Below are 7,300 nucleotides of genomic sequence, written 5' to 3' on the forward strand. Positions count from 1 at the left end.
GTTTCCGTAGTGTAGTGGTTATCACGTTCGCCTTACACGCGAAAAGTCCCCGGTTCGAAACCAAGCGGAAACATTTTAAAACCTTGTTCCCATTAAAAATTAGTAAATATTTAACGATTCACATTGCTGAATAATCTGAACAAAGTCCATATCTCCCATCCCTGTTAATTGTGACTTTGATAAGGACCATTTCATGCTGCGACAGTCTCTGGTACTGTGTGTGAGTGTGGGATTCATTCTGTATCTGTCAGTCTCTGGTACTGTGTGTGAGTGTGGGATTCATTCTGTATCTGTCAGTCTCTGGTGCTGTGTGTGAGTGTGGGATTCATTCTGTATCTGTCAGTCTCTGGTACTGTGTGTGAGTGTGGGATTCATTCTGTATCTGTCAGTCTCTGGTACTCTGTGTGAGTGTGGGAGTCATTCTGTATCTGTCAGTCTCTGGTACTGTGTGTGAGTGTGGGATTCATTCTGTATCTGTCAGTCTCTGGTACTGTGTGTGAGTGTGGGATTCATTCTGTATCTGTCAGTCTCTGGTACTGTGTGTGAGTGTGGGATTCATTCTGTATCTGTCTGTCTCTCGTACTGTGTGTGAGTGTGGCATTCATTCTGTATCTGTCAGTCTCTGGTACTGTGTGTGAGTGTGGGATTCATTCTGTATCTGTCAGTCTCTGGTACTGTGTGTGAGTGTGGGATTCATTCTGTATCTGTCAGTCTCTGGTACTGTGTGTGAGTGTGGGATTCATCTGTATCTGTCACTCTGATACTGTGTGTGAGTTTGGAATTGATTCTGTATCTTGTCAGCAGTGTATGTGAGAGTTTGTGATTAATTCCTCATATAAAACTGTGTGTTAGTGTGGGAATCTTTCGGTATCTGTCACTCTCTGGTACTCCATGTGTGTGTGGGATTCATTCTGTATATACAGTCTCCAGTACTGTATGTGGGAGTTGAATTCATCCTAGATATGCAGTTACTCATACTGCATGTGATTGTGGGATTCATTCTGTATATACAGTCTCCAGTACTGTATGTGGGAGTTGAATTCATCCTAAATATGCAGTTACTCATAATGCATGTTAGTGTGGGATTCATACTGTACCTGTCAGTCTCTGGCACTGTGTGTGAGTGTGGGATTAACTGTGTGTCTGTCAGTCTCTTGTACTGTATGTGAGTTTGGGATTCCTTCTGCATCTGTGAGAGTTGGAGTCATTCTGTGTCTCTGTGTCTCTGGTACTGTCTCTGAATGTGAGATTCATTCTGTATCTGTACGTAATTATTCTGTACAGATTACATTATGGCGTTCAATATTGTAGCTTTAATATCTCGATGTTTAAATAGTTTTACTCATTGTTTAATTGGTAAATATGGACATACTTTAGGATATGATGCTGCAGGTTTTAATCCGATAATTTGTGTGCTTTTTAGAGTACGATTAAATCTGTATCTCTGTGAGTACTGTTGTGGATATTAATGTATATTTCAAACTGATAAGGTGACATTTTTGAATTGGTATGTAATGTGTAGATCAGTCTGTAGAAATAGAATTGACACCGTATCTTTCAATCTAATATTGTATGAGATTTTTGGACTGGTATGTAATGTGTATCTCAGTCTGCACTAATAGAATTGACAATCTATCTTTAAATCTCATTCTACGAGTACATTCTGAACAAGTATCTAATTTGTTTCTCAGGTTTACTATCTTTCAATATTTCTCAATCTGATACTCTACCTGAGTTTTGGACTTGTGTGCAATTTGTATCATATGATACACTTTTCGAATGGATATTGCATGTATTAAAGTCATGTGTGAGAGTTCTGGGCCAGTATTCAATTTGAATCTCGGGGTACATTATTGGGATTCATTCTGTACCTTTGAATCGGGTACCATGTGTGATTTCTATCTGGTATTTAATTCGTAGCTAATTTTGCTTTATTGTGAGATTGACACAGTGCCTTTCACTCTGAGAGTGTGATTTTGGACTGGGATTTTTGTATCTACCTGTCAGCGGGACTGAGTTAGGGGGAATGGAACAGTGCCAGCCTCACCTACTCTGCTTGACTGTTGGATTGAAAATGTGTCTCTGGAAATTGTGATCAGTGCGGGACTGACTACTCCTGCTGTCTGAGACTGTGGAACTGATGAGCTGTCTGTGTCTCTGTGCTCTGTGAGTGATAATATACCTACTGTGTGTGAGAAGGAGCTGGCTGTACTGTTCCTTCTGCCTCGGGTGGAGGAAGCATCACATTTATTCTGGATCGTTCAAGGGTTTGCCTGGAGAAAGAAAACTATCTCTTGTTACTCAGGAACACGTGAGGTAGAAAATACTGAAGTGATCAGTTTAATATCTCTGTTAATGATCATTTTGAATATCCACAAATGAAATCCAGTGATACAAACAGTGTCAGTGTCTGACTCCACTGCAGTACTGCAGCACTCAGCTTCTGCATACCAGGTGTGTTGGGCTGTTTTACAACAATTCAATGACATCCAGACACGGCCCAACCCCTGCACCGATCCATGAATGGGACGACCCGATGTAGCAGGGACCTTTGTACAGGTCAGGTTTCTAATCCCCTCTCCCATGGGACTAACCGTTCAACCGAAACCAAACAGCCGCTGTTTAAAATGTGAGCTTCACACTTCTCAGCTGAAGCCTGCAATAGATGCTCTTTGTATAACTCCCCACATCCTTACTGTCCGGCTCTGTTTCCACTCTTCACTATCCAATCACAATAAATAGGGTGAGGCTGGAAATAAACCAGGGCCATTCATTACTGTTTTGGGGAGAGAAAGCAGCAATGATTTTAATAGCAGGTTCTTCCCATTCTCTCTCCCTTCCCCTGGACACACCCTGTACACACACAGCCCGAGAATGACCTCTCCCTTCCCCCCTCTCAATCCATGTTCAGGGACCAGTTCCTGATCCACTCCGCCTCTTACAAACAGCCCCCCGGACTCCCCCTGAACTTCCCCCGGACTCAATGCCGATCTCTGAGCCCATCCGCGGACACGGTCCCGAAGCGATGAACTGCTGTAACGAGGCTGCTCTTTGCTCCCTTCCCGCGGGGGCCGTGATCTCTCCATTCCCGGCTGCTTCAAACCATCTTCTTCCGCTCACTGAGGGAATGGCGCCCACAATTCCCAATCCAAAAATCGATGGAAACTTTCCCCAATTGGAATTTTTTTCCGAGTCTGATCAAAGGAAGTGGGTCTGGTGGAAAGGTCAGAGGGAATGGAGTCCACAGGCAGTGCAGGAACAGGCACCAGAATGGGAAACAGATATGATTCCACCAGTGCCTAACGCTGGAATCCAGACTGACTTTACAATCTCCAACGATGAAACTATATGTTTCCATCCCTGCTGTTTCTCTCGGGGTCTTTTGATGGTAAAGAGCCTTTCAGAGATAAAGTGAGCGGCTGTGAAATCAGCCAATGGATTCTCTTCATTAATGGCCCCTATAATGTGTGACTGAGAGAGGATTTCTCAAACCAATCCTGGAGAAACATGGGAGGAAAGTGGGAGTCGTTGTATTTGCTGGGACCGTGAAGGGTTAATATCAGGCAGCAACAGTCGCAGATTAATTTAACCGGAGTGAAACTGTAGGTCACTGAGAGTAATATCGAACAGCCCTGAGCTGTAAAACTGCAGATAGTACAACAGGCATTAGAGGGTTAAATGTGACCCATTGTTTCTGTCCCTCTCTGTACTGTCCCTGAGTGTGGGATTAATAGTGTTTCTGACCCTTGTACAATATCAGTGAGAGATGTGATTGCATCTTCTGTCTCTCCAACGCGATCTTTCTGGATAAAACGGCACTTTCCCGGTCAGTCTGGAACTAATACTGTTAACGTCTGTCTGTCACTGTGTCTCACCGCTCTCTCTGTCTCTCTCACCGTGTCTGCCTCCCCCTCTCTCTCTCTGGTGCTGTATATGAAGGTGGATACTGTTATTGAGCGTGATTTGGACACAGATCGGGAGTGTAAGACTGATACTGTCTCTCTCTCTCTCTATTGCTGGACATGAAAGTGGGATACCGTCTGATATAAAATAGAGAGAATGAGATGTCCGGGCCGGGCCTCACTGTAACTGGGGATGTTTCGGCTCCAGTCCCAGTTCATGGTCATAATCCTTTCACAGATTCAGGTCGAGAGTCTCTGTGAGACGGTGACACTGGCGGAGAAACTCCGCGTCATAACTCAAACCCCAACAGATGAGATTCTCCAAATAAGCTGCAATAAGGTGTTTGTGAAACGCTGAACCCGTCTGGGAGGGGATGTGTGGGGAGATAGAACAAGGAAACAGACTGAAATGGAGGAGCCGAGTTGACTTGTTATTGAATGGACTGTATTTAGGCAGGAATATTAACGATTTCTCATTGTAACGGGGCTTATTTGAAAGCTTCTGGTTTTTGGGAATCCTTGAATATGAAGCCCGGGTCTGTCAGGGTTTGTGCGGAGCGCTGAGGTTCGGTTCTATTATCGATAAACGGTTTGAAACTGTCGAATGGAGAGAACTGGAGGTGGAGCTGGAAGATCAGAGGCCACTCTCCGCTCTGTCACTCTGACTGTCTCCTCCCCTCCCGATTTCTCTGTTTAATCCCCCATATGGAACCAAAGCGGGTCGGTGGACTCTAAACACGGTTTACTCGTTAACAGGACGAAAGGCGAGTCATGTTCCTGATCTCCTGGGCACCAGGCAATTCACTGTTATTTGTTTCTGTACAGAGTTACATTTCAGTGATTCCCCAGTGAGTTTGATGCGTTATGAAAATAATCCAACAAAATAGAACAGAAACGGAGCGAAGCGCTGAATTCCACAGATGTAGAAAGGTTAGTCGAGCAGTTCTGGTGATTCTTTACGAGCCCAGCATGGCAAGTAGTTTAAATAAATACAAGAAACCTGGTGATGTGTGGGCTGGGGTCTATAAGTCACCGTTTAAAGTACCGGACTGTGGTCACTGCCCCGACTCCAGTCCCATTAATTCCTCATCTCGTCCACAACGAAACAAAAGCAGCTCAAAGCCACACTGGTAGCATGATATCAGGGTCTCCCTTCAGACAGTAACCAGCCCTTTCACAGATACAGAGGGTGGCTCTGAAAAGAGCCTTTACATCGAGTTACATTGAACCTACAGCACAGAAACAGGCCATTCTGCCCAACTAATCTATGCCGGCGTTTATGCTGCTGATGAGCCTCCTCCTTCCTTACTTCATCTAACCCTATCGGCATATCCTTCTATTCCTTTCTCCCTCATGTGCTGATCTATCTTCCCCTTAAATGTCCCTCTGTTATTTGCCTCAGATACAACCTCGTAGTTGCAAGTTCCACATTCTAACCACTCTCTGGGTAAAGCAATTTCTCCTGAATTCCCTATTTGATTTATTAGTGAATATTTTATATTTATTACCTGAAGTTTTGGACTCCCCACAAGTGTAAACATTTTCTCTACATCTATCCGAACAAACCCTATCATTATCTTAAAAACCTCGATCAGATCAACCCTCAGCCTTCTCTTTTCTTGTGAAACGAGACCCAGTCTGTTCAGCCTTTCCTGATAAGAATATCCTCTCATTTCTGGTATCATCCTTGTGAATCTTGTTTGCACCTTCTCCAATGCCCCTATGTCTATAATATGGAGACGAGACCTGTTCGCAGTATTCCAAGTCTGGTCTAAACAAGGTTATATACAAGTTTAACATGACTTCTTTGCTTTTCAACTCTATCCCTCTAGAAATGAATCCTAGTGTTTGATTTGTCTTTTTATGACCTGATTAACCTGGGTCGTTACTTTTAGTAATTTGTGTATCTGTACCACTAGATCCCTTTGCTCCTCTATCCCGTTTAGACTCTTATTATCCAAGCAGTGTGTGACCTCCTGATTCTTCATTCTGCAAGTTTATTAATGCCCTCTTGCATTTTGATGCTTTCTTCCTTTGTATTAACTAAATCCCCCAAGTTGGTGTCGTCCACAAATTTTGGAATTGTACTTCCGATTCCCGAATCCAAATCGTTAATGTAAATTGTGAAGAACAGTGGTCCCAGCAACTGGAACTCCACTTCCCACCTTTTGCCAGTCTGAGTAGCGACCCTTAACCTCTATTCTCGGCTTTCAATTTTGTACCCAACTGACCTGACTCCACGTGCTCCGAACTTAGCCATGAGTCTACAATGTGGGACATTAGAAAAGGCCTTCGGAAAACCCAAATATATCACATCTACTGCATTAAACTTGTCTACACTTTCTGTTCCTTCTTCAAAGATTTCAATAAGGTTGGTCCTGTCCTTTGAGTTATCAGATTAAGCCTTGGCCGGTTTACTTGCTCTTGGAGCTCACAATGCTGGTTTTCTTCGGCATCAGCACGGCCTGGATATCAGACAACACCCTGAGCGATGGTCACCCGTCCCAGCAGCTTGTTGAGCTCCTCGTCGTTGCGGATGGCCAGCTGCAGGTGTCTGGGGATGATGCGGGTCTTCTTGTTTGTCCAGGGCCGCGTTGCCGGGCAGCTCGAGGATTTCAGCCGTCAGATACTCGATGCACAGCAGCCAGATAGACCGGGGCTCCGGCACCCACACGTTCAGCATAGTTCCCCTTTCGCAGGAGCCTGTGAACACGGGTAACAGGGAACTGCAGTCCGCCCCGGGATGAGCGAGACTTGGCCTTCGACAGAGCTTTACCGCCGGTTTTTCCTCTTCCAGACATTTCCACAATCTCTCAAACACTTTTACAAAGAATGAAGAAATCCTCCCGCACTCGCCCTTCTTATACCTTCTGGAGGAGTACAGTGGGGACACTTGTGATGGGTCTCTCTCAGAGTGTTTACACTGCCCGCTCACCCTCACTGATATTCTATCTTTGAACTGCTGTAATATTGTCCTTTAGTAATATTGCTGCTCCTCCTCCTTTCCCTATTTCCCTGTCCTTTTTAAAGATCTTATAGACTTGAATATTAAGCTGCCATTCGTGCCCAGCTGGTCGTCTGGTCTCTGTAATGATTTAATGGAATTATTTAACTTTACTCAAAGGCTGATGTGAGCTGTGGTAAAATGTATTTCCAGCTGGTCAAGTATTGCAGGTATCGACTGTCTCTTCAGTCCGATATCAGGTGAAGAATTACTGGCTGGTGTGGAATTTCCATTGATTGGGGGTTGGTGAAATCTACTGGGCGGAAACAGGAACTGCAACAGAGCGAGAAAGGATCCGTCAGAAACCAGTGAAAATGAAGAACAAAATCCAACAGCCTGCAGTGTGTGTTCAGGATCTGATGTTTGGCAACTATTTTATTGTTGATTATTTTCA

General features: G+C 44.4%; 1 non-coding gene across 1 annotated transcript; it reads left to right on the forward strand.

The window, feature by feature from the left end:
• On the forward strand, positions 1 to 73 carry trnav-uac (transfer RNA valine (anticodon UAC)). The gene has a single exon. It is a non-coding gene; the product is annotated as a tRNA-Val (tRNA).
• The last annotated feature ends 7,227 nt before the right edge of the window (positions 74 to 7,300 follow it).

The sequence above is a fragment of the Heptranchias perlo genome, unplaced genomic scaffold (genome assembly GCF_035084215.1).
Source record: "Heptranchias perlo isolate sHepPer1 unplaced genomic scaffold, sHepPer1.hap1 HAP1_SCAFFOLD_52, whole genome shotgun sequence".
Taxonomy (NCBI): Eukaryota; Metazoa; Chordata; class Chondrichthyes; order Hexanchiformes; family Hexanchidae; genus Heptranchias; species Heptranchias perlo.